Below are 26,716 nucleotides of genomic sequence, written 5' to 3' on the forward strand. Positions count from 1 at the left end.
GAGACAGGCCTAGCTGCGCCCCTGCCCGCGCCCGACGAGATCTGGCCCAGGCTCTGGGCCAACGACTTCTACAGATGCTGTCGGGTTAATTCTGTCGAGAACTACTGTTCCTAGATCCATTTTACAGATGGAGATCCCAGACAGGGGCGGGGAGAGGGGAGGGGGGCTGGCGGCTGAGATCATCCAGGAAGTCTCCGAGGCTGGGAAGGAGGAGAAGGCGAGGGAGCTGCTCCCGTCTGCATAAGGATAGCTCTCATCCTGGAAGGCCATCCCAGGGACACCTGGGGCTCCCAAAGCACAGCAAATGGGGCCACCTCGTAGAGTGGGCTAGGAGACACATCTAGGTCCCTAGAGCCAGTACAGTTTCACAAATGTCATTCATTCATGCTATTGACTCCTTACTATGTGCAAGACATTGAGCTAGAAGCTAGGATGGAGGGAGTATCAAAAAGAAGCTCCTGGGGCTGGGGTTTTGGCTCAAAGAGGTAGAACACTCGCCTGCCATGTGTGAGGCACTGGGTTCGATCCTCAGCACCACATAAGGGTAAAATAAAAAATATTGTGTCCACCTATAACTAAAAAATAAATGTTTAGGGGGGGGGGGAAAACAAGCTCCTGACCCCACCTGTGAGGCCAGGTAAGGCTCCCAGGGGAGCCGGCAGTTAAGTCAGTCTAAGCAGGGTCATAGAGTTGGCCAGGATGGAAAGAACGGACCAACAGTTCCTCCTTCCTCTGCCAGTTCTGTAACTTAGTGACCCTCAAATTCACCCACTTCTCTCTGTGTCACAGGATGAGCCTGCTTGCTCTTTTCCTGTCTCCATCTCTCCTTCTCATTCAGACTCCACTCTCTACATGAAAGTCAGTTTAGTAACTTACATGTGTGAATAAGACCAAGTTGCTACTCTGCTTACAACCTTTCTGTGACTTTTCCTTGCTCTTGGAAACAAAGGCAAACTCCTTAAGATGACTTGAGGGTGTTCAACTGCTGTCACCCTCTCTCAATCTCGGTGCAGCTGCTGTTCACTACTAGCACTCACACCAGCTTCCCCCTGTCTTCTGAAGACATCATGTGTCCTGTCACCTCTGGGTGGGTTTTTGTTCCTGGTACTCACATTCCCTGCAGTGACTTCCCTGTAGCCTATATCTGGCTAATGAACTCAGTCATGCGTCAATACTTCACTCAAGTGTCCCTGAACTCTTCAGTGCATTCCCCTAGTTCCATCTGACAACAGTGGCCATCACCCTTTATTGTTCTAGATGGTGAACTCGGGGAGGGCAGGACCTGTCTGATTCATCACTGGGTCCTAAAGACCAACCCAGAAGATCTGATGCACTTGCAGAAGGAAGAGATGGAGGGGAAATTGAGATTTTGGAAGCTGTACTCCTTTTTCTCTTCATGGGGTTCATCAGCTAGGGAGGAGGTACCCTATGTGCTTGGTGGTGGAGGTTTATATAAAATCACTTTTGCTCTTCTCTATCTCTTGCCAACAAGTGTTTTTCTGCTTCTAATGTGGAATAACCCAGTCTAGTAGCCAGCATCTAAAGTCTACCCTTCTCTCACTGTGGCTATGGTGGCCACGGATTCAGCTTGGCATCCTAGCTCCTAAACATACTCACTATGTGACCTAGGGCGTATCATACTCTGCTGGCCCCATCAAGAGCCTACAAAGGTAAAATGTAGAGCTCATTGATGGGCAAGACGTAGAGATGGGGAAGATGGTACCTCTTCTCTCCCAAGGCCACCAGGGGGGGAGTCAGGGTGGGCCAGCTGAAGAACATGAGCAAGAGTGGTGTCCAAGAGTATCTGGTCAGTGAGGGCTGCCCCAGGCTGAGCTGCCCTGGGGCCTTGAGCTCTTCCCATGTCCCAAGTGACTCAACTCCTACCCTGACCAGATTGGTCACAACCACTCCAGCCAAAGAAACCAGCCTTTCCTCAGCTCCTCCCTCCCAGCCAGGCTGCCAGGCCCTGCAGCAGATCTTGCCTGCAAACGGGTTTGACTCGAAGGGTAACTGCCCTGCCCACCTGTTTACTGCCCAAACAGAATCTTCCAATGATGTTTTCAACCCCCATCCCCTGCCTGGGGCCACCTCCAGTCACCTCAGCCAGGGTTCCAGACTCCTACCAGCTTCTTCAGCCTCCTTGGGCACCACACATGCTCAAGTGACATGTATGCAAATACACCAAGTGCTCTCATACCACTAGGCCCCTACACAAGATGTCCCCTTTGTTTGGAATAATATTTCTTCTTTTGAGACAGCAGGTGACTTCCCACTCACGCTCAGCTGCCATGGCGTCTTCTTCATGAACTTTTCCTTGGAGCCCCTTCAAGTCGTAGTCCAAGGTTCTGCTAACTGCCTCCAGACTGGGTTCTACTCCATACCTTGCTTGACCTTGGTCCTGTCCCTCCCTACTTTCCTATTGTCTTGTGCCTTTGTCCCTAGCTCCAACTTCAGGATTGGTCAGCCTTCTCGTCCACTGCCTGACTCTTGTAGAGTTCTCCTGAAGCCCCCAGTTTGAGTGGCAATGCCACTTTCATGGGACTGGGCAGCCCTCTCACTAAGAAGACTCTCAGAAAGGCCCTACTCTTAGGGCACAGGTGCTGGCTGTAAGAGGCATAGGCTTGGAGGGGCAGACTGGGCTACCAGGGGAGGCAAGAGGCTTAGAAGGTAGAGGTAGGGAGTAGCAGGTGGTGACACTGTGCTGATGGGCTCATAGCTCAGAAGCAGTCAACTGGGATGGATTCTAGAAGGCCAGATTGAAACCAACAACTGGAGAAAATGACAGGTGGCTGTCTGAAAGAACAGGCTAGCAGCTCTCCTAAGCTCCAAGAGAGGCCCTGTTCCCATCTGTGAAGCTGAGAGCAGGGCTCAGTCCAGCCAGTCTAGCTGAAGAGTTCCCAGGCTTGGGGTGGGAGGAGATGGGTGGGATCCTGAAAGTCATCAGGCCCCAAAGCTTCCCCAGGCAATGTCCCTATACCAGAGGGGATTAAAGACATACAACCTGAACACTGAAGTCATACAAATGGCGGAATGTAGGCCTGGAGTGGGACAGGATCTAACCAACATCCTGCAGCTAGTCTGAGGGGCCTAAAATCTGGGGCTCCTGTTGCTTTGGATGGAGCGTTTGTCCAGCTGAAAAGAAGTTGGGGTGCTCAGGTTCATGTGTAGAGAGGGTTGGGCTCCTCTCCTCTGCCTTCCAGGGCGTAAACCTACTCTGACTGCTTCATCCTCCTAAGCTCTTGGACCAGTTTCCACTTGCTGTGTGACTCTGCTGACAACCAACAGGGTGGGTTTCCTGGGGGCAGGGGTCCTCAGGCCAGGTGGGGCTCACCCAGAGTGGGCCCCTAGGGAGTCTCAGTATATGGGGTAAGCCTCTGCCCACCAGGTCTTGCCTTTGAGCTGCCTGCCACACCCTCAGCTTGCACTCCCAACTGTTAGGTCGTGGCTCCCCTGTTTGGCATGCACACACACTCTCACTTCCCAAATGTCTCCCCTCACACACACTGCTATCCACACCCTGCCTGGAGACAAGTCAGACCCAGTCTGGAACAAGAATAGTTCTCAGTTTGGGGAGGGGGCAGAGCATACCTGCTCCAAGGGGCAGTATCCATGCCTAGGGATCATTTGTTCTGTGGACTATGACCCCACTGGGACCAATGGCCTTATCTTATGGCAAGGGGACTAGGAGGTCGTTCTCCTCCTCACAGGGACCACATTCTAACATCTTCTGCTGCACCTGGACTCTGGCTGCCCTTCAAATCCACTGCTTCAAATAAGTCTAGGAAGCACTCCACCATCAGTCTTGGTCTGCGTGACCTGATGCCCCAGAATACAGACTCTGCCTTTTGTCTCTGGCTCTGAAGCATCCCCAGGCCAGGCCTCCAGAGCACGAGTGCACAAGCTGAGCCAAGGCCTCGCTGGCAGATAATCCCCACATGCCCTGAAGAATGGCTTTTTCCTGCTTTAAGAATCATCCACAGATCGGAAAAAGAATGTTCTAATTGGAAAACCTCCCCGCCATGGTTTTCCGGAGTTTTAGTACAGTTGGCCGGCAAGGAGGCTCCTGGGATGAGGAGGAAGGGAAGTCATGAGGAGGAGACAGTGGGCTCTTTGCCCAGCGCCCCCTCATTCCCCAAGCTGAGCTTAGCCACTGCCGGCCAGGGTGGGGGAGACATGCTGAGGGCCTGTCCTCAGCCTGGAGGCTGTCTGGCCTCAGTTGGGAGCTCCTCCCTGGAACCTGGTCCAAATGTGCACCCCCCCCACAAGGGGCCTTGTTGCTGCCTCAGAAGCAGCCCAGGTTCCTAGGACCCTCTGGGTATTGTGAACCAGGGCTTTGAAGAGGAAAGGTGTGGCAGCTGCTGCCTGCTTAGAAATGGGAAAGCCATTGTTTGATTTGGGGTCTGTGAGGCCCCAGACCTGACTGGGACACTGGACTGGGAGGCCTAGCAGAGAGCTTTAGGCTGCACAGTAACACTAACTTCTGAAAAGCTACATGTGTCCTGTGAGGGAGGCAACTTTGAATCCAGGGGTCCTGCTAATCCATAGCCACCTGAGAGGCTGCACAGTGTCAAAATTTGCAGATTCACTCTTTTTCATTGAGCATTGCCCTTGTGCTTGGGAAATGCCACACAGGAGAGGGCAGGTTATTGTGACTCACCTCCTGCCGGCTTTATTAGTCTTTTCCAGAAGTGTCTGTGGGTGCTAAGCTGCCTTGATTTCCTCAAAGGAGCAGCCTTGAGAGACCAGCAGCAAAGTCAGATCTTCAGGTTTCCTCCTCTCCTTTCCAGCCAGTTGCTGCTAGCCAAAGCCCTTGTTGTTGGTAAAAACTCAAATCTTTTCAACACAAGGGAAGCCAGCCCCTGTTTTTCTTCACAGAGGAGAGGACCAGTCTGACTGGGGGTATGCACTTGGCCCCTGTTCATGGCACATGGCCCTAGTAACCTATACTTGGGGACCATAAATTTAACCACATGGCTCCAGACTTCCTGGCATCATGGCCTCTGCTACTCTTCCTCTTCCTTCCTCACCTGTCCCAACCCAGACCTTGGGGACTGCAGCTCTGTAATATGTAACCAGCTCTTCTGGTCATGGGCAGGTGCCACTGGCCACACGCAGCTATGTAAATTTAAAGGATTCACAGTGAAATATTATTGGAAATTCAGTTCCTCAATTACACTGGCCAAATTTCACATGCTTGATTACCCCATGTGGCCCGTGTCTGCTGTTGGACAGTACAGAGGACATGTCCAGATCACAGAAAGTTCTATAGCACAGTGCTACTCTATGTGCTCCATTTGGAGAGAGGGCTCTCTACTGCCTCCTTAACTGAAGTTGGGCTCCCTCTGCCAATTGAGTTCTCCCTGCAGCTTTCTCCAGGGGAGACTGTTCCTTTCCCATGCCCATCTACTTCAGGAGAGGCTAATCTGTCCTTTGATGAAAATCTTGCCTATTTGAGACTCAGATCACCTGTCCTTTGCACTGGGTGTGTGAAAGCAACTGGAAGGAGGGGTGATGGCAGTGAAGCAGACTAGTGGGAACATGACTCTGGCACCCATGCCTGTGGACCAGCCATCTCCAACCTGCAGGCTTCCCAGTTTTCCCATCCTCATGTCTCCAAAGACCCTGTCAACTCCACTGCAGCCACCTCTCCCTCCAGTGGCAGCTTGCATGCTGTCATTATTTCCGGAATCTTTAATGCAGGCCTCCACTTTCTTACCCCAACCATCTCTCTTCCCAGCAGACTTGTTCAACTACTTCTGGGACAACCAGCTTACAGGTTCTCAAGGATCTTCAGGCTCTGTGCCTCTACTTTCTTTCCATTCATTAGCCCTTTCCTCTCTTCATCTCCTTCCCTATCCAACTGAACATCAATGACCCATCACTTCAATGCTGTCTTACCAATATCCTAATCTTCCTTGCCCCACTGTCCTTCTGTCACCTCTGCTTTATGTAGCATCAAATCTGGACAAATCTAAACATCTTCCTCTTCTAGACACCTGCCTCAAGTTGGTGAACCAGGCTGGCAAAGTCCAAAGGACTGCAGAATGGAGCCCATATGAATCATCTACCACATGGATGATTTTCTGGATCCTACTCCTTCCTAAGATGTTTGTAAGGAATTCTATCTCATAATCATTCCCTTTTCTTCTGGATCATAAAAATGTCTGTCTCCATGAGGGTATAGCTCAGTGGTAGAGCACTTGCCTAACATACGCAAATCCCTGGGTTTGTTTAGTCCCCAGAACCCTCCCACACACAAAATCCATCTCATTTGGAGAATTTTCATTAACACTTTAAAAAAAGTTGTTTGACCCCAGTGCCACCTCCAGTGACTTCTCCATTTCTTTACTTCTCTATTGGGAAAAACTCAAAAGAGTTGTCTAGACTCACCATCTCTATTACTCCCATTCTTTCGTAAACTCATCCCTATCAGGATTTCAACCCTACCACTTCCCTAAAGTTGCTCTTGTCACCAGTAACCTCAATGTTGCCAAACCCAGAGTTCACATCTCTGCACTCACTTACCTCTTAGTTACAGTTGATCATTCTTTCCTTCTGGAAAAACTTGCTTTTCTTGACATCCCACTTTTCTGAAGGTATGAAAGTTAGGTGCACAGACTCTGGGAATGGATTGTCTATGTATAAATCCCAGGAGTGCCAACTAACAACTCTGTGACCTTGGGCAAGTTACTTTCCCTCTATGGGTTTCAATTTCTCACCTGTACAATAAAGGTAAGAATATCACCATCTACTTTTGTGGGTGATTGTGAGGGTAATAAGCTTAGAATAGAGTACTAATAGGTACTCAATGTTTGATGTTGCAAATCTTGCTACTTGAAATCACCACATGGATGTCTAAGAGTTCACTCAAAAAAAAAAACTGTTCAAAATGAAACTCTTGTTCCCCCCATTATAGGCCCTCCAAACATCTCTTCTCACCATGTCTTGATTATCATCAATGACACCCACATCCAACCAATCAGCAATTCCCTACTGTAGCTCTACCTCCAAAACATATCCAGAACCTGACTGTGCCTGCTGTTCCATGGCCACCATCATGCCAGGCCATGCTAGAATCATTATTCATCTCCTCCCTGCTCTTACGGCTTCTGCTCTTGCACCAGTGCATCTACTTTCTGCAAGCAGTCTTCTCCTAAACTCTCTGCCCAAGCTGAAAATGGGGCACCATCTGAAACTCCTGCTTCCATTTTTCCCCTTAAGGTCTGGTTCCAGCTACAGCTCTAGCCTCTTCAAACTCCAAGCTCCTGGCATGCTGAGTCTATATTTGACTTCCTGCCGATTCCTATCTAAGCCTTATCATCTCTCTAGACCTTAGTGTTAAGCTAGGTCCCCGGTTAATCACCATACCCATGTCTCAGTTCAAGGTCATTGTCTATATCAAGATGTTCCTAGCCACTAAGAACTATTGGGGTGTCTTTCTCACCTCTTTTTGCTCCAGTTCTCATTACCTGGCAGGATCACTATCTTCTGCCTCCCTTCTCCTTTCCTCCCGGGCATAGGTCACACAATTCACACTCACCCTCCCCTGACCCCCTGGTATGATGCCTGAGTGGGTATGCAGGAAATATCTGCTGAATGCATGAGGAAAGGGATAAAAGTTCATTTCAAACACAGTGTATGATTAAGGTAGCCTTTCAAATCAGTGGATTAAAAGTGTATCATTCAAGAAATTATGTTGGAACAACTGGCTATTTGGAAAAACAAGCTGGATTTCCTACCTCACACTCCATGCTGAAATAAACTCCAGATGGCTCAGAAATTTAATGTAAAAAAAATGAAACCATAAAAGTACTAGAAGGAATCCTGGGGTGGGGACAGCCTTTCTAAGTATGTCACAAAAACCAGAAACCATAAAAGAAAAGACAGAGAAATTAAAAACTTCTGTATGGCAAAACCCTCCATAACCATCATTAGACAAATGAAAAATGGGTAAGAGTTATTATGCATTGGATATGACAGGGAAAGGCTTAATCTTCCTAAAATAAATCCAATAGGAAAATAGGCCAGCAAAGGAAGGGACTTGTGAGTCACCAATTAACATATGCAAATGAAAGCAGGAGTTTCCACCCCTGCCTCAAGTATGTACAACTGAAAATGGATGCATATAAACATCTACTCACAGCCAGCACCATTAGCTAGGCATTCTGCCCTCTGTCCCTGTACTTGGGCACGACCTATACTGTCTGAGATGAAAGGCCAACTTCTTTTCTTATACCCTAAATCTCATCTCCTGTCTCCTAGTAAGGGACAACCACTAATATTTTTCCCTTTTTCCTGGATCATCAATTACTCCCCCTTGACTGGGTCATTCTGATCAGTGTGTAAAACATGCTGTAATTCTACCCACCATAAAATCCCCCTTTCTTTTTACCCTACATTCCCTTCTAGCTACTTTCCATTTATACCCCTTCTTCCCATTATATATATCTTTTTTTCATTCCTACCACTATACAGAAATGGCTCTCGTGAAGGTCACCAATGCCCTCTGTATTGCTAAATCCAGTGGTCAATTTTCAACTCCCATTTTACTGGACACATCAGCAGCATTTGAAACTGATAACTCTTTTTCTGTCTCCTTTGGCCCCCTTCTCTCTCCCACTTCCTCTCCCAGTAAACTTCTTAACTTTGTAGGGATCCAGGAGTCAGTTTGTAGAACTCTGCTATATTATACTAATTTCTATAGTGATTTTGATTCCAAATCCATTGTAGCTTTAAATATCACCTGGGGGCTAATGACTTCAAAATGTACATCTCTAATTCATACCCTTTCCCTGAATACCACATTCTTATATCCCATGGCCTACTTGGAATCTCCACCTACAAGTCTATCAGGTGTCAACCTAACTAAAAAGCAATCAGAAAGAACATTTCCAAAGAATACTGATATTTATTTAGGAATAGCACAGCATTGAAATGTGAATTCAAAATCTCCTAGTAATCTATGGGCATATTCAAAGAGTTTGAGATTGATGATGATTTCATTAGATGATATTTTGAAACAATAATCCTTGGCCACAGTGATTAATAACAAGGATGTCATTAGTCTGAGGATAAACAGACAGTTGGTGGGCAGATGTCCTTGTAGTACTTTTTTGTTGTTGTTACCAGGAATTAAACTCAGGGGCACTTAACCACTGAGCCACATCCCCAGGCTGTATTTTTTATTTTTTGTTTTGAGACAGGTCCTCACTAAGTTGTTGAGTCTAGCTTTAAACTTGCAATCCTCCTGCCTCAGCTTCCTAAACTGCTGGGATTACAGGAGTGTGCCTCTGCCCCGGGTTTAGAAGTACTTTTTGAGTAATGTTGCAATGGCTTCCATGCAAGCTTATGGTCCTGACAAAGTCTTTTGAGATAGTTACCATTAGGCAGTTTTATAAAAGAATCCTTCATAACCTCCTGGATTTACATTTTTGGGTTTAGGGTTGTCACAAGCAATTCCATTTTGATTCTGACAACTTTTACATTTCTTTTAAATAGGCATCATATTCCATGCTCCAAGCTTTTCCAAATATATACCTCCTCTTGCTGACTCTACCCAGATGATGGCCATAATACTTTTTAGTAGCTCAGTCCAAAGACCTTGGTATCACCCTTGACTATTCACTTTTTCTCCCTCCCCATATCCACTTCATCACCAAAACCTTCTTTGACCTTCCCAAAATAAATCTAGAATCTGAAAAATTCTCCTTATCTCCACTGTTTGGCCAGGGAATGGATTGTGTCTAGTTCTTTTGCTGTTATGAACAACATTTTTTCTGAAAAAAAAATTTGTACACACATCCTGACCACATAACATAACCAAGAGATTCTCTAGACCAACAGTTCTCAGACTTCAGTGAGCATCAGAACCCCTGGAAGGCTTATTAAAACCCAGAGTGCTAAACCTCATCCCCAGAGATCTCCATCTGGTGGGTCTGAGCAGGACCCAGCATGTTTAACTGATAGTAGAACACTGATTTTCCTTCCCAAGAGTCCCAAGTGCTCCCCATGCTAGCTCATTGTGGTTTTGAGTTGTGCTACTGATGCTCCCAAACTTAGACATTTATCCTCAGATTATAACTGCACCAGGGAGGAAAAAAATACGCTCACTACAACATTGTACATGATATTGGAAAAAACTACTTTCAAACTAATTTTTTATCAATAAGTATATCTGAAATTTATAAGAGAATAGTTGGGTATGATGGTGCCCACCTGACATCCCAGTGGCTCAGGAGGCAAGGTAAGAGGATCACAAGTTCCAGGCTAGGATCAGCAACTTGGCGAGGCCCTGTCTCAAGATAAAGTTAAAAAAAAACTGGGGATATAGCTCCGTGGCAGAGCACCCCTCTGTTGAATCCCCAGTACTGCCAAAGAAATTTATAACAGGATATTACAATGGCTGGTTGAGATGATGATTTGATAGATTTAGATCTCTAGTTATGAACATGGAAAATATCTACATCATAGTGTTGAGTGAAAGAGGGGAAATCATTTTGCATAAAGGGAAGATACATTATAGCATAAATAGTGTTCATTTCTGCAAAATTATGTAAAGGTATTGAAAAATACCTCAGAGAATGCTATGGTCTAGGAGAGGGATTTTGAAAATTTATTCTTTGTTTTGGGTTGTTAGATTTTTGTTTTGTATTTCCTATAATGTTTTGGCTTTTAAACTATGCATATGTGTTCTTTCCTTTTTCTTAAGAAAATAGTGTTCAAAATCCATTTTTATATCTGTCATATTTGCATACATGTAGAAAGTATCTGGAAGGTTTCACATGAAACTGATCATAGTGGCTGCCTCTAGGAAGTGGGTTTGTGTGGGCTGAGTGGGAAGCTACTTTTGAGTTTTCTCTTTATTCCTTTCTGTACTCTTTGAAATTTTATGACAGTGTATTATTTTAGTAATAAAAACACTAATAAAAACAAAAAAGAGAGCTATTCTTAACACCCAGCACAGCCCTGCCAACCCCAGCCAGTGTAGGCCCAGCCCAACCAGCCATACTGAGGCCCCCCGAATACTTCAAAAGGAGCCCACTCAAATCATGCCAGAGCCCCACTGGCTGGGGAGCTTTCAAGCTGCAAAGCCAGTGCCAGTCATTGCTTCTGGGTGCTTCTTTGAGCCAACAGCAATGTGTCACCCCCATAAAGCAAGTGGCTATAGGTTCCTCCAGCCTCTGTGCTGGAAGGAGAGGCCTGGGGAAGAATGATTAACACAACCAAGGAGCCAACAGGCTGTCAGAGGCCAGAAAGTGCCAATAACAAACCAGTCTATCTTTCCAACCAAGCACTTTTATGTTTGTAAAGGTGATAACTAGGAGGAAATGAAGTATACAAAATCAGAAAAGTGTAGAGATACTGAATGGGAAATTATCAACCCTACATTTGTGTGACAGAATTGGGGGCCATTCTGACATGAGAAAGAATTAATTTTACCTACAATGATGAAAGATTCCACTTGGTGGGTACTGAATATATAATTTAATAGTATAGAGTTTGTAGTTTCTCAAAGACCACTAGGAGGGGGTGTTTTGTGCTCACGTGCTTTGTCTGTTCAGCTCTTGATGATTGCTAAGTTAACACAAATGGCTCAATACCTTAATGGAGCACATCATGCGGTTGTGAACTGGCGTTCCTCCATAGCTCATGAACTCTTTTTTTTTTTTTTAAATATTTATTTATTTTTTAGTTCTTGGCGGACACAACATCTTTGTATGTGGTGCTGAGGATCGAACCCGGGCCGCACGCATGCCAGGCGAGCGCGCTACCGATTGAGCCACATCTCCAGCCCGCTCATGAACTCTTGAAGGCGGAAGACCACTCCCATTCCTCTGAGTCTACAGTAGCAGCTATATGGATGTCTCTCAACATCATTGTCATTGTGATGGTCCAGTTCTGGAGACCACATGCAGAACTCAGCTTATGTTGCCTATCTCCAAATCATGGAGGTGGCAAAGCCTGTGAAACTCAGTGGTAGCACTTCACAGGCTGCCTCCTGATGGACACCTGCTAGAACCCTTTCATGACAGCATTTGTACATTCTTAATGTTTGTGTGAGTATATTTATTCACAAGTAGGAACTCAGTAAATATTTGGCATATTTTAAGAACAAGACAAATGGAGTTTTTAAATGACATTTTAAAAAATTCATAGAACCTTGTTTTAAAATGTCAACATTGTATGGGATTGTATGAAGTCACCCTTGAAGGCATTTTTTGGAGTCCCATTCCCTGTTCCTCTTCCCACAAAACATGTTCTGAACCCTGCCTTGATTTAGGTTCAGATCCCAGATCCCTTATCTGTCTGATAGGGGAGAGAAAACTGTGTAAAGGGCTCAATAACCTCCCTGCAATAAGGAGGCAAAAGCAAAAGGTAGCACATAGAGCAATTGCTGGAATGGGGTGGGAACCAGCAGGGGTCAGAGGCAGAGGTAGGTTGTGAGAAAAATAGAAAGACTGGTAATCTGAAGAATAAACTAAAGAGGAGTCTGGATCCAGCAGAGATCATACCCATTTAGACAGAGTTTCCAAGATCCTCTGAATCTCAGTCCTTCTCTACCCCTTGGACCCTGGTATGGTGAAACGATATCTTCTTTGGGTGGCTGAGAGCTCTTTCAGATCACAGGTATTAGACGTAGCTGTGCCTAAAGGGGACACGGGTGATGCTCCCTCTAAGTTTGGGGAAAAATGAAGGGAGGGCAGAATGGACAGTTCCATCAATGAAACATCACCAACAGATCAAGGTTCTTTGTAGTTTATTCCCAACATGTAAAAATTTGACTGACAGCAGGGGTTTTTTTTCCAGATAGATAGGCCTTTATTCCTTTATTATATTTCTTCAGGGAAAAAAGGTGGGGAAGGGAGAAAGGGTTAGTGTGTGCTTCAAATAATAGAAGAGGTAAGAATCCCAAGGGCTGGTAAAGTCAACCCTACATGGGACACTGAGATCCAAGGGGGCTCCTGCACTGTCAGGTTGGGAAGGAGAGACAGGGAGCAGGAAAATGGCACACACAGGCTCCTCCCTTCCAATAAAGTCCAGATTCCACATAAAGCACAATAAATGTGGAGTCACATTCGTCCATCTTCTATTAGCTCATCTTGTGGCCACTTTGATGTAGGTTTCTTGCACCAGCACAAATGTCCCTGTGTGGCTGGGATATACTTTCATCTTCCCTTTCCCTTTCCCTGGTCCTCACTCCCAGCTTCAACCAGGGAGGCCTCCACCAGTCTTCTCCTGAGGACTAGAGTTCAACTGTTCAGGCTATTTACATCACTTACTTGCACAAAAATTTTATTCAGGAATTAGAACCACCATGTGAAATAATTGAGGGAAGAGATCCAGTCTTCAGGACTCCCCTTCTGAGGGATAGATGATGGAGTTGGTTTGGTAGACAGTAAACCTGAGGGGCCTGTGTGACAACCAAAGGGAGAAGATGTACTGTACAGGACATGACAGGGCTGGGGCTCTGAGGAGTCATCCAGGGGAAAGTCCAAGTGTATGGGACCAGAGGCAGCTCATGATGTCCTGAGACCATAGTGGGGAGAGGGTGGCATGACATCACCTAGGCAGTATGGAAAGGGTTGACTGCATGCAGAATGATCAGAGAAGGCCAAGGAGGAACCCAAGCCAGCTCAATCAAAGGGGATCCTCCATGAGGAAGGAGCCTGAGAAAAGGCATTAGCAGTCATGTTAGTCAACCCTCATCTGGATGCTGAAACCTACTAGAGCCCCCAAAAGCCCTCGAGAGCATACACACACCACCCATGTTAGACAGCCTGTGACCTTTCATTTTCCTGAAGAAGGTGGGGCTGATGGAGGGGCTTGGAGCAGCCAAGAGCTCTGGGAGGCTGCCCTGCATGGTGGACAATTAAATTGAGTGTGTGATTGACATTTTGATCTGATCTAACTTTTAAAAACCATAGGAGACCAGAAACTTCTGGAACCTACCCAAGATGCTATCAATGCATAGGAAAAGCCAACTTGACAAAGCTTGATTTAGCAATCAGAGGGTGCACAGTTAGCTGATGTTTATTTAACCATATAATTTGTGTGTCAGGCTTGTGTCAAGTGCTTTATAGAAATCATCTCCTTCCATCCTTGAGATACTTTATGAGGTAAATATCACAGCTATCCCCATTTTACAGCTGAGGACACTGAGTCAGTGGAAGGTAATAAGTATGATGCCCAAGATTGAACAGATACTGACTAATTGGACTGGGATTTGAACCTCGTTTGTCTCACTTCAGAGTTCATATTTCTAATTTCCATGTTACTATCCCACTGGATTCATACTGCCCAATAAACTATTTACTTGTGGATTCAGAGGTCATTTGTGGGGGCTGAATTAATGATAATAATGAAGAGCTTACTATGTGCTAAGAATGCTGTTAAGTGCCTCTGTTAGTGGGTATCCTAAGAAACTCATCCTTGGGATCTTCTGCACTTGCATAGTCAAATTAAGTTATTGGAATTCAGTAGGCCTTGAATATAAGAAATGCTCATGCAACCTGTTGCTTATGCCAGAGTTTAAACATCTCTGCAAAATTCCATATGTGACAGAAAGCATGTGATTGGTTTTTAGTAGGATATTTCTAGAAAGATCAGGAGGTGACTTGCACTAGGCAGTCCCACCTTGAATGTTTGGTTGTTTGCAATGAGAGTAAAGACTCCACCTCACCAGTACCAGCACAAAATGCCCCATGGCTGTCTTTTATCCTACAGGCAAGATGGGACAGGTGGAACGCAACCAGCTGCTGTTGTTGTTCCTGCTGAGACCCCTGACAGAAATAAGATTCCTGGAGCTGAGCTGGTCCTCCCTACCCAGGCTGCCCACCAGCTGCTTCAATCAGCATCTGTGGCACCCTGCTGGGTGGGCAAATGAGCAATGATTCTTTCCTCCCCTTTGGAGTAGGGATACCCTTGTAGTCTACAGTTGGACACTGAGGCTCAGAATTGTGAGGTCATTTGTCCAAGACCATATAGGTAGGAAGTGGCTGAACCAGAACATCCATCCATAGGAGCTGGTGCCCTTCAGAAAACTAGAATGCCTCAGGAGATAATTTGCATTTTTAACAAGTGTCCCTGAAGATTCAGGTGTGCTCCAAAGATTGAGGAGGGTAGGAGAGTGGTGCAGGGGTGGAGCTGAAGCAATTGAAGACCAGGAAGCTTCCTTAACCTGGTTTCTCAGCTTTGGGTCCTGGGGCATGAAGGTGTCAGGCACAATAAGGATACAAAGTAATTGAAGGATATGGCCATTGATCTAAAGTGTATTTCATTAAAAATGTTCAACATCACTAGCAATTAGAAAAATGCAAATTAAAACTACACTGAGATTCCATCTCATTCCAGACAGAACAGCAGTTATCAAGAATACAAGCAACAATAAATGTTGGCAAGGATGTAGGGGAAAAGGTTCACTCATACATTGCTTATGGGAGACTGCAAATTGGTGCAACCACTATGGAAAACAGTATGGACATTCTTCAGAAAACTTGGAATGGAACCACCATTTGACCCACTTATCCCACTCCTTGGTCTATACCCAAAGGACTTAACAACAGCATACTATAGGAATACTGCCACATCAATGTTTATAGCAGCTCAATTCACAATAGCTAAGCTATGGAACCAACCTAAGTATCCTTCAATAGATGAATATAAAGAAATGTAGTACATATACACAATGGACTGTTAGCCATAAAAAGAATGGAATCATGGCATTTGATGGTAAATGGATGGAACTGGAGAATACCATGCTAAGTGAAATAAGGCAATCCTAAAGAACAAAAGGCCAAATGTTCTCTTTGATATGCAAATACTAACACACAACTGGGGAGGAAGGAATGTAGGTTCACCAGATTGGATGGGGGAAACAGAAGGAAGGGAGGGGGAATGGAAATGGGAAAGACAGTAGAATGAATTGGACATAACTTTCCTATGTTCATATATGAATACAAGACTAGTGAAACTCCATATCATGTACAACAATAAGAATGGGACCTTATATTCCATGTATATATGATATGTCAAAATACATTCTACTGTCATGTATAACTAAAAATAACAAATGAAAAAATGAAGTGCATTTTATTTAGAAGTTTTATGGGTTGGCCTGCCACTGTTTTCAATTGAATTCCATCCTGTTATACATTAATATGAGTTTCCCTCTTTTCACAGTTTTGTAAATAGTTGATAGACTTTATTACTGAAACCCACTGGGGCCATAGATTTTGGGCAGAAGAGGTGTGCTTCAGTCAGGGTTTCAGTGGAAAATCAGGAGACATAGATTATGAGATCTATTGCAGATCCACAGGACAGGGCATCAAAAAGAGCAGCCTGCAACTCTTGCACATGGGCTGAAGCTGTAGTCCACAGACACAAGTTCTTCTTCCTCAGAAAAACCTCACCTCTAGCACATGCCTGTAATCCCAGTGGCTCAGGAGGCTGAGACATAAGGATTGTGAGTTCAGAGCCAGCTTTAGCAACTTATCCAGTCCCTAAGCAACTCAGTGAGACCCTGTCTCTAAATAATATACAAAAAAGGGCTGGGAATGTGGCTCAGTGGTTAAGCACTCCTGATTTCAATCACCAGTATCAAAAACAAAACAAAACAAAAACCAAAAAAACAGCCTTATCTTTGCTCTTAAATCCTTCCAGCTTATTGGTTGAGGCCTACACAGATGCTTTAGGACAATGTTCTCACTTAGAGTCAATTGATGCTTGACTTTAATCATATCCACCCCCAAATCTTCTTGGCAACACTTAGATTAAGTCTTGATTGAATAACTAGGGTCTGAATACTTTTTCTTTTTTCTTTTTTTTTTTTTAGTACTGGGAATTTAACTCAGGGGCACTGTACCACTGAGCTATATCTCCAGCCATTTCTATTTTTTATTTTGGCTGTTTGCAATGAGAGTAACTCCTCCTGAGTTGCTCGGGTTACAGGTGTGCACCACCACACCTAGCCTAGCCTCGAAAGTGTTTTGACTCACACTTCTGACCCTAAATGCATAGGTGTTTTCCTCCACCCACAACTGATTTCTCCAATTCTCCAGATACCAACTGGGTGTTCTCCAATTCAGTTCTAATACCAGCTAGGCAGAGGTAGCACAGAACCTGTAGGAATGCCTCCACTTCAAATGTCAGTTGCAAGTCCCTGGTTGTCACCTGTACTTCTGACAAACTAGTTCCCAAACTACCTTCTCAGGTTCAAGAATATGGCATAATGGCTTACAGAACTCAGGAAAACAGTTTACTTATTTTCACTGTTTCTTATAAATGATACAATTCAGGAATGGCCAAATGAAAGGGATGCACAAGGCAAGGTATAGGGAAGGGGTGCAGAGCTTCCAGGCCCTTTCTGGGCATGCTATAGTTTGGATCTTGAGTGTCCTCCCAAGGCCCACATATTGGAGGCTTAGTACCCAGCGTGGCACTATTGAGAGGTGGTAGACTCTCTAGAAGGTGGGACCTATTTGGAGGTCTTTGGGTAATTGGGGTTTGCCCTTGAAAGGGACTGGGGGACCCTGGACTCCTCTTTTCTCTCTTTCACTTCCCAGCCATGAGGTGAGCAGCTGTGCTCCACCACACGTTTCCATCCCAATGTGCTTCCTCACCACAGGCCCAAAGCAATGACTACATGACTATGTTCTCTTTGGGAGAGGCCATTGATCTGGACAGTTATATATGATTTCTTCAGTGTGTGTTGTGCTTCAGTAGAAAGTTACAAAAATATAAGAGTTTCCACCAAACTCTGAGGTTTTGGGGTTTTCTTTTTCTTTCATAATCTGAAGTGTGAAAAAGAATTGGAGGGTGACTTTCTTTTCTTTGATATTGAATAATTTTTTTATATTGCTGATGATGTTCAAACCTATCTATCTGCTGGGATACACAGGTGAGGTTTTCAATAGGCAGTGCCAAGAACAGATCTGACTGGTGCACAGTGCTGACTCTGTCTGCTACCACATGCCTACTGGCTATCCACTGAAGACCCCAGAATGGTAGAGACCGTTCCAGCCCTGCCCCTTCTTACCCTGCACTATGGGTATGGTCTGAGTCTCTCCTGATTCTGACTTCTGGCTTCCAGCAGGCTGCTGCCTCCTGGCCTTGCAAGCAGCTACTTGCCCAGTTCAAGAAATGCTTGCCCACTGGGGTCCTGAACATAAAGAGCAGAGGAATTCTTTTCCTTTTTTTCTACAAGATATGGGCTGCACAGGCATTTGAGGTCACAGGGACTCATTTTGAGGAATATTTGAAAGTATATAGGATTTGTGGACATTAGTTCAGAACAGCCAGGAAGACCATTTTGGTGATGTGTGGACAGTGCAAAGTATGTGGTTAACACACAGAGGCTCAATCACAAAAGCCATTTGTGATGTGCATGCTTGACTGGCCAAGTGTGCCCACAGTTGGCCATTTTCTGAGGCTTGTGGAGCTGAAGTGAGCAGAGGGCCCTCCTTGGCCATGTTCCATGGGATGGCTGGGAAAGGCACAACATGTTACCACAAGACAAGGCTCATAGTCACCAGACTTTGCTTGTGGCTAGATCTGGGCACAGAATGGAGATGATGTCACTAGACCTTCAGGTTATTTCATCCAATTAACTGAGAGTTAATTAGTATTTCCAAAGTGCTTTGAAGATGAGGAACACTGGTTATTCACAGTTGGGGTGGTAGTGGCAAGGTAGAGATGCAAGGAGCACTGGTATTAGAATGAGAAGACAGAGGCAGGAAGCAATGCCTCTACCTGACTTTTGAGATTGTTAGCAGACATGTGTGAAAGAGTTTATGTTAGTTTGCTTGGGCTTCTGGAACAAAGTACCACAATCTGGGTGTCTTAAAACAATAGAAATGGATTCTGCCCTAGTTCTGGAGGCCAGAAATCTGAAATCAAGGTGTTGGGACAGCCATGCACCTTTCAAAGCCTCTGGGTATGAACCTTCTTACCTCTTCCAGCTGCTCGTAGCCCCAGGTATTCCTTGGCTTGTGGCCACATTGCTCCAATCTCTGCTTCCATCTGTGTCTCCATTTCCTCTTCTTGTGAGAACACCATAATGTTGGATTAGGGCCAGCTCTAATCTTAACTTGATTATATCTACAAAGACCCTATTTCCCAATACAGTCACATTTATTGGCACAAGGGGTTAGAACCTCAACAGATTTTTTTTTGGGGGGGGGACCAAAGTAATGCATAAGAGTGCCCATATGATCTCCAGTGGCCAATGAATATGTCATTCCTGGGAGATTCCCTTCCTTAATCCTTCTTTCCTCACCTGAACAGCCTGTAGTGTCCTTTGGGCCTTACGTCTTGCCCCTGCCTCTTTTCACAGTGCCTAGCCTCTGCAGAGATTCATGTTTGAAGCCCCTTGCTTGGGCAATGAATATATGACCTGGGGCTGGGAGGCCTTAGCTTAGCCTCTGAGCTACCCCCAAATGCTAACTGCAGCCCCAAACAGGGTACTGAATTCTGCCTTTACTGGAACCTGAGGCTTAGACCCAATGTCAGAGGTTCCAATCCTGATCCTGGAGGCAGTACTGGCACAAGCACTTGCTTACCTGGGCCACTGGATTCTCAGGTGGATCCACTCATACTTCTCAGCACTATCCTATTGGTGAACTCTCTACAGGTTTTGCAATATTAGTTACTGCCAAGATGTTCCAGTGGATGGTCTTTGATAGAAAAGGCTGAAGGGATCTAAAACATTTTTCTTGAGGTCCTTGGCCTGTTGGAAGCCACACTGGGCTCCTGTGTGATAGGTCAGGGCATTGGGTAGGCAGCCCTTCAGCACTTTACCCAAGGGCTTGCCTCTCTATGCTAGCTTGATGGCTGCCCCACCCTGGATTTGTGGCAATTGAACTTGTTAGAACTTGTCTGTTCTTTGACCTCTCTTCTAGCTGGAGCCTAGCCTCATAATCAGGCCCCAGTATCTTCCATGCCTCAGCAGTCTTCTCAGAACCTCCTCTGTCTCCACATAGTGACTGGGCTTCAGACTCAACTCTATCTAGCTCCACTGTCAGAGCTGGTTCTGAACTTGTGCTGAACTTCAGATGGAACCTGATGCTTGACTAACTTTGCCAGGCAAAAGGTAAGAGGGTCAGTATGTTCCTATTCCACTGCCCCACCAGACAAAGGAGCCCTTTTCAAGGGCTAGTCAAATAATGGCCCCTGAAAGATATCCATGTCCTAACTCCCAGAAGCTGTTACTGTTCCCTTATATGATAAAAAGGACTTTGCAGATGTGATTAAGTTAAGGATCTTGAAATGAGAAGATCATCCTGTCATCTGGGTGGACTCTGAGTATAATCACATGTGTCCTCATAAGCGAGTCAGAGGGAAATTATACTTCAGAAGGAAATGTGGCTGTGGAAGCAGAGATTGGAGTGATGAGCTTTGAAGATGGAGGAAGGAACCATAAGCCAAGGAAAACAGGTGGCCATGAGAAGCTCAAAAAAGCAAGAAAATTGATTCTCCTCTCAGGGATTCCAGAAGCAACTATCCCTGATGACACATTGACTTTAGCCCAGTGAAACTGATTTTGAACTTTTAACCCCAAGAACTATAAGAGAATAATTTGCATTGCTTTGAATCACTGAAATCAGTGGTACTTTGATACAGCAATTACAGGAAACAAAAACATCCAGTGTTCCAAGCAGTGCAGAGCCAAGGGTAAAGGATAATCCTGAGAGATAAGAAGGCTGTCAGGCCAAAGATGTTGGGTTGGGGGGCACCAAACCAAGGAGGTCTTGTCTGTCCATCAGCAATATTTGGGAATGAGCTGGCTAACTGAGGAGGGGCCCTTCTCCCTACAACCCTGCTTGTATCATTTTGTTCAGCATTCATCTTTGTCCTTTCCTCCAGGCCTCTCCCATTAAAACCACTCGACCAACCTGGAGTGCTCATGGCATACCTTGCATTGCCTGCACTGGGACCTGAAGGGGCCTCCAAAAGGTCTAAAGAAATCTGCCCTTGAGAAAACCACCATCAAAAAAGAAAATGGAGGAAAGGAGGAAAGAAGCACATAAGTTTTATGAGCAGGACATGATATGTCTCGAGTACAACTCAATGGCCCATTGGGGTGGTGCGGCCTCATGTTCCAGCCTATGGCTGCTCAGCACAGTTGCAATCCATTGTTATTCCTTCCCTTGCTAGATAAGGAACTTCCTGAAAACTCTTGTCTAGATTATTCAACATTTTGCCCCCAGTCCTCAGCACAAGGCTAGTTAAAAGTTGGTGCTCAGTATGAACTGTCAGCCTTCAGGAGCAACCCTTTGTTCACTATCTAGACATCTATTCCTCATCTTCAGCTTCCTCAACTTCTCTCTGCCACCTGACACTGCTGATCACCTTCTTCTTATTGACCCTCTACTCCATAGCTTTCCTTCACACCCCAGTTTTTGGTTTAACCTCTTAATTCTTTTTTATTAACTTTTTAATTCTAAAGGTCCTATATTTTATCCTACACACCTATGGCTTCAAGTAGCAGCAACTGGCCAAGACCTTTCAACCATCTCCTGATATCTAGATACTTCCTTCTGAAAACCCAAGGTTCATCAAACTCATCATGACCAGAATGGAATTCAACCTTTTTTGCTGCTGCCTAGGGTCTTAGACCGGCAAAAGGCATCACTAGCCACAGATTCCTCTAAGCGTGAATTTCTTACTTATCCTTAGCTCCTCTTTCTTCCTTAGTCCCATTTCCAATTAATTATCCAGAACCATCTCTTGACTATATATTTTCTTTACCCCCATTAGCAGTTCCCCAGGACAGATACACTTTATCATCTCTTCTCTACACTAAGGAAGTCGATCCCTACTGGTTCCCTGCCTATGGTCCCTCTTCTTGCATTTTGCCTAGCAAGCAAAACACAAATTTTACCACACCACTCTTCAGGGGGTACTCAAGTCCAAGCTCCTTGACAGGCAGCCTCATCTCCTACCATGTCTGGCCACAGCCTTGTGGTGATTCTCTTAGCTTGGAAGGTGAAATGCCATCCCTCTTTTTCTTAAGCTAGCAGAATTGATCTCACTCTTTCAGGTCTGGCTCAGGGGTCACCTTATCTCTGACACCTTTCCTGCTGTGATCCCTCTTTCCTCTGTGTACTCACAGGCCTTTATTAATCACTATTTGAGAAAAATTTTTAAGTTCAGTAAAACACATGTAACATAAGTTACCATCCTAGCTATTTTTAAATGTACAATTCAGGGCTGGGGATATAGCTTGGTGGTGGAGTGACTGTCTAGCATGTGCAAGGCCCTGGGTTCCACCCCAGCACCACAAAAATTGTACAATTCATGACATTCACATTGTTGTACAACCATCATCCACCATGCATCCACAAAAGGTTTTCATCTTCACACAATTGAAACTCCATCCCCATTAAAAACTAATTCCTCCCTCCAGCCTCTGGCATGAACATTCTACCCACTGTCTCTATAGATTTGACTACTCTAGGTCCCTCATAGAAGTGGGATCATATAGGATTTGTCAGTATCATCCATGATGTCACATGTCTCAAAACCTTCTTCCCTTTTAAGTCTAGATAATATTCCACTGTATATATAGACCATTTTTGCTTTATTGTGAATAATGCTGCTAAGAACACTGGTATACAAATATCTCCTTAAGAGCTTGCTTTCAATTCATTTGGGTATGTACTCAGGAGTGGAATTGCTGGATCACATCACAATTCTAAGTTTAATTCTTGGGAGGCCACACTGTTTTCCATAGCAGCTACCCCATTTTACATTCCCATCAGCAGTGCACAAAGGTTCCACATTCTCAGTGTGTGAGCCGATGTTTATTTTCACTTCCTTAATGACTCATGATGTTGAGCACCTTTCCAGTCTATAGTCATTCTTAAGTGGGAGTTGGCAAAATGTTTCTGTGAAGGGTAAGACAGTAAATATTTTAGGCTTTGTGGGCCAGATTAAATTCTGCCATTGTAGCAAAAAGGCAGCCAGAACTAGTACATAAAGTGAATGCATGTGGCTGTGTACTAAGAAAATTCTGTAAAAGCAGAGGCAAGCAATATTTGAGTCCAGGCTCATAGTTTGTTCATCCCAGCTCTTAAAGCAAGGAGCATGTGGGTTATTAATGTTGGCATTTTATTTCTTCTGTGGGATTATGAAGTCTCTGAGGGCATGGGCTCTATCTTGTTCACTTCTGTAACCCTTTGAATATAACAGATGCTCAGTTTATTTATATTTATCTATGTGTATATAAATTATACATATATGTACATACATGTATATACTGAGGTGTATGACCTGTATATATATATATTTGGCACTTGTTATATTCAATATATTTATATATAAATGTATATATAAACTGGCAACTGTATATTCAATATATATGTGTATATATGTGTGTGTGTGTGTGTGTGTCACACACACACACACACATATGTGATTAAACCCAGGGATACTAAACCACTGAGCTACATCCTCAGCCCTTTTTATTTTGAAACAGGGTCTTGCTAAGTTGCTGAGGCTGGATTTGAACTTGTGATCCTCCTGCCTCAGCCTCCTGAGCTGATGGGACTATAGGCATGCACCAACGTGCCTGGTTCAGGTAATATTTTTTTAATTGATGTTACCCACTTCTCTCCATGGAGAAGAAAGCCAGTGGTGTGTCTGTCTTCTAGTACCTGCTACAGAAATCATTTCATTTCAAAAAAGTTGCTGGGAAACAGGCTGCCATTGCCCTCTTCCCTCCATTTTGCCTCTATCCAGGACACTCTAGAACATTGTCTGGCAAATTCTCAGAGCCAAAGGAGGTGATATGAAAAACCATCGTGGGGCTGAGTGGGTAGGAGATAGATCTAGCAAAGGGAAAACTCCAATTTGGGTCTCCCATCATTTGGAACCTTCCATTTGGAACCTTCTACAACCTTAGGTGTAGCTAAGTAGTGCTGATCAAAAGAAGTGCATATTGGAATGGAAAATGTTAGTGTCTTCCACTATGCCTCTTTTCTTTCACAGTTGTTAACCACCTATTTGTGCTTATTGTTCCCATCATGTTAAAGCACCTCAGACTGGAATCTGGATCTGACTGCCTTCTTCTCCACAAAGGCACCTTTCCTGCATTAGGCTATCTGAACCTGAATGGGCTCCCCCAGCTGGCCAATGTGGGAGTTGGTGGTTTTCTCTAAATGCTCTTCCAGTCTCAGCATACTTACTGGACCCCATCCCTGGAGCAGGTAATGAAATCAAAGGTCCTAGCCGTTGAGGAGCATGGAGGATTTTAGGAAATACAGGTAGCAAGGCTGATGGCAATGTATGATTGCAGAAGTGCTTTGATGGAGATGCAGAAAGCCAGAGGAGAGACACCTGTGGGGAAGGGTTTGGGAGAACTGCAAGGAGCTAATGATGCTGGAGATGGAGTTTGAAAGGGTGGCCAGATGCCCCACTGAGGGTTATCTCACAGCAAGCCAAGAATCTTTGAGGGGCAGGAAGCCTAGAGTCCCTTGTTGGTGGATAGAAATGTACACCAAAGCTGGAGGGCTGTGGACCACTAGTGGCCTTCACCATTTCTGTCTTGTGTGCTGAACTCTCTTTGTGGGTTCTAGTCCTTCCCCACAGTGGAACAGGCAGTTCAGGAACACACACAAACAGTGATGCCCATGCTACCTCTTGGCTTCTCTCTCTTAGACCCTCTCTCCAAAATAGGCTTCTCATAGCTGCTAGTTCCCATCCTACTGGTTCCTATTTTCTATTAGGCTAGTCCTCTTTGAAAGCTATATGTTCTCTCCCACTCAAAGACACACACTCAAAGGTGGTGTCCAATTTATGGATTTCACAGAGCTCCCAAATCCATGCATAAATGCTGGGTCTGAGATTTGTGCTCCAACTGAGTCTGGCTGACTATTGCCTTCCCCATTCCTTGGGCTGTTTCCTCTTGTGGCTACAGCTGTTACTCTAGGATTCCAAGCTAGAGAGATGATTATCTGCATTTTCTGAGCACCCACTGTGTTGTGGGGGCACTGGTTGGTTCTTCCCTCAGGAGTCCTGGCCTAGCACAGCTGGGAGGAAGCACAAACAGGGAACACACAAAATAAAGGAAAGTTCAAGAGCCACAGGCTAGGAATCCAGTGAGGAGAGACAGATTAGGCTGTGCTTTTGGGGGAAAGAAGACTGGCCATTCTGGACCTGGGCAAAGGGAGAAGACATTGCTAGTAGTCAGGATAATCTGAGTAAAGGTATATATGACAGGGCATGAGCAGGAAACAGGCTCAGTTTGGGTAAAACACAGTAGATATGAAGCCCAGTGGAAGCTGGGAAGGTGGGGTGGGAGAAGCAGAATGTAGGTCTGTTTTAGGTTGGATGTTCTGGATGTGCATAGGGGCTGGATCAGAGTAAGGATCAGGGAGGAGGCCCACAGGTGGGTCGTTGCATTATGCCTGACCTAGGGGCCAGATGCTGAACTAGGTCAGTGTCAGTGGGGAAGGAAGATGGACTGAAACAGATCACCCCAGTGGAAATGCAGAAGTTGATAATGGGATTTTACCTGTCCCTAACTGGGGAAGCACTGCCTTCTTTTGGCTCTGATTGTCCAGAAAGGAAGTGCCACATGGGAGAAGTCCAGGTGTGGATAAAACTCTAGAGGCCATTTTAGGCCATTGGTCATCAGAGTAGAACAGATGGGGGTGGCCTCTATGATCTATATCTGTGAGCAGGGCAAATTCTGTTTTGAAGTGGCTGAGGTGAGACTATAGCTGGGCTCAGTGACCTAGGAGAAGCTACTTCAGTGGTCTCAAATCATTCACAGGTTTATGGGCACACAGTGCCAGATCCGCCTCCAGAGTCTTAGTTCAAGTAGGTCTGGAATGGGGCCTGATAGTTTCTATTTCTAAAGAGTTCCCTGTTTGTGGACTAAAGTTGAGGTTTCCTGGTAGTTGGACTTTTTCCAAATGGGTTGTGGGGGTGAGTTGGCCTGAGTGAGGACTGTGAAGAAATAGAATGGCCAAAATAATCCCTGGGTAAACAGGGTGTTGGCTTGGCCAGCTGGGAGTTCAGGGTCTGTCTGGAGGGCTCCCCCAACCTCTTCCTAATTAACCTACCTTCATCTTTTAGATCTGAGTGGACACTGCTCCCATGTATATTCTGTCCCAATTTCTACCCGGGGCCAGGTTCACTTGTAGCCCCCTACCTGCCCAAGGCATGCTCGACTTTTCCTTTTTGGAAGTTGGAACATCTTTCAGTTATGTATTGGTTTGTGTGCATTCAAACCACAGGCTGTGTCTGCTTTACTTAGTGAAGCTCAGGGCAGCATCCAATGAATATATGTGGATGGAACAAGTAGAACAATGCTGTAATTTGGATTTGAAATGTCCACCAAAGGCCAATGTGCTGAATGTTCAGTCCCCAAAGTGGTGCTATTGGGAGGTGCTGGAACCTAGTGGAAGGAAGTTAGGTCATTGGGATTGTTCCCTGGAAGGGAATATTGGGAGTCCAGGCCTTCCTTTACCTCTGCTTATAGTTGCAATGAAATGAACAGCTTGACTCCCCCACACAGTCCTGTCATGATGTTCTCCCTTGCCAAAGCCCAAAAGCAATGGAACCAACCACATACTGGAACCTCTGGAACTGTGAGCCCAAATAAACCTTTCCTCCTTATAAATTGTTTAACTTAGGTATTTTACCACAGTGATGGGAAACTGACAATCCAGAGTTTGACAAAGGACATTTTTGGTTCACACAATTATGAGCATTT

General features: G+C 45.1%; 1 long non-coding RNA gene across 1 annotated transcript; it reads right to left on the reverse strand.

Annotated features, from left to right (window-relative positions):
- Window positions 1–12,740: 12,740 nt before the first annotated feature.
- Window positions 12,741–21,487, reverse strand: LOC125614346. The gene is made up of 2 exons (XR_007344951.1): window positions 18,948–21,487; window positions 12,741–13,411 (listed from the first exon to the last, which is right to left on the reverse strand). It is a non-coding gene; the product is annotated as an uncharacterized LOC125614346 (long non-coding RNA).
- Between the last annotated feature and the right edge of the window lie 5,229 nt (window positions 21,488–26,716).

The sequence above is a fragment of the Marmota marmota genome, unplaced genomic scaffold (assembly GCF_001458135.2).
Source record: "Marmota marmota marmota unplaced genomic scaffold, marMar, whole genome shotgun sequence".
In the NCBI taxonomy this organism is placed as follows: Eukaryota; Metazoa; Chordata; class Mammalia; order Rodentia; family Sciuridae; genus Marmota; species Marmota marmota.